Source organism: Poecilia latipinna, unplaced genomic scaffold (assembly GCF_001443285.1).
Source record: "Poecilia latipinna isolate Pla-1442-1.1 unplaced genomic scaffold, P_latipinna-1.0 Scaffold1825, whole genome shotgun sequence".
Lineage (NCBI taxonomy): Eukaryota > Metazoa > Chordata > Actinopteri > Cyprinodontiformes > Poeciliidae > Poecilia > Poecilia latipinna.
In genome coordinates this window covers 122,274-123,828 of record NW_015114441.1, presented here as the reverse complement: position 1 = coordinate 123,828, position 1,555 = coordinate 122,274, and positions in this window count along the sequence as shown.

Sequence of the window (1,555 nt, the reverse complement as noted above, 5' to 3'; positions counted from 1 at the left end):
AGAACCAGTGACTGTCAGACGGGTCAGAATGGCTCGCAGCATCCTGTGGTTTCCCAGGCAAACTCCTTCACCTCCTTAAGGCTTTGAAGACATTACACAGAATGCTTCAGTTTGCAAAGAATGATTAAAAAAAATCTCAGTAACGTAAAATAATAATTTATTACAGTGTAGACTGGGGGTCTCCAGCCCTGCAGGTCCAACACATTCTCACTCCCAACTCGTCACATATTGACGCNATATGTATTTTTGTGTGTCGTTGAGTGTTTTATGTGTGTCTGTGAGCTCTCTTTGCCCTTTCCCTCTGCCACAGCTTCCATCCTCTTTCTATCTTCTGCTGCTCCTCTTCTGTTTTTGTGGCCTGTGCTTCATACGACAGCTTTTTGGGAGGATGTCTGGTCCTGGGTGGGTTTTTTCTTGAAATCAAACTGCTCTGCAGTGAATCTGGCATTCCATGGGGTGCATTTTCTCCTGCTTTATCCCCTTCCTCTTGGCTGGCTTGTTTGTCTTTTTGTTTAGTTTCTCCAAGCTGCAGAGGGGGTCCAGTTTCCTCCTTGCTGACTGCATCTGCATTCTGTTGCAGGTCTGCCTCTGAACTTGTCTCATTCAGATCCAAATCTGATTCCTCCTCCTCGGCTGTACGTTTGCTCACCTCCTCTACAGGGATAAACATGCACTGGGTGAGAAGATTTCTGTGAACCACCCTTTCTGGGCCACCATTCTCGGGTTGTACCACATACACTGGTATTTCAGGCTGTTTCTTCACCACAATATAAGGACATGGCTCCCACTTGTCTCCGAGCTTCTGCCGTCCTTCCACATGACATATTTTGACCAGCACCCGGTCCCCTGGGCTGAATACTTGATCCTTTGCTTTTTGATCATAGTATTTCTTTTGTTGTTCCTTGGCAGTCCTAGAACTGTGATTAGCCTGCGCATAAGCCTCCAGCAGGCAGTCATGGAGTGTCTGCACATAGTCACTGTAGCTCGCATGGCTGTTAGAGGTTGAGGTCCCAAACACCAGATCCACTGGAAGTCTGGGATGTCTCCCAAACATTAAATAGTATGGAGTATATCCAGTTGAGTCATGTCTCGTGCAGTTGTAAGCATGGGTCATGGCATCCACATATTCATGCCACCTGGGCTTTAGGTGAGGTGGCAGAGTTCCCAGCATATTCATTAGGGTCCGGTTGAACCTTTCAGTGGTCCCATTGCCCTGTGGGTGATATGGAGTGGTGTGAGTCTTAGTGATGCCAGTGATCTTGCATAATTATTTTACAATTGCACTCTCAAAATTGTGTCCTTGGTCTGCATGGAGCTTTGCTGGAAAACCAAACCGGCAGAAGAAGTTCTTCCACAGAACCTTGGCTACTGTGCGTGCTTTTTGGTCTTTGGTGGGGTAGGCTTGAGCATAACGAGAAAAGTGATCCGTTACAACAAGTACATTTTCAATGCCTCCCTTTGACTTTTCCAGGCAGAGAAAGTCTACACACACAAGCTCCATGGGGGCATTGCTGTGGATGCTGACAAGAGGAGCTCCAACAGTGCCTGTGGGGGT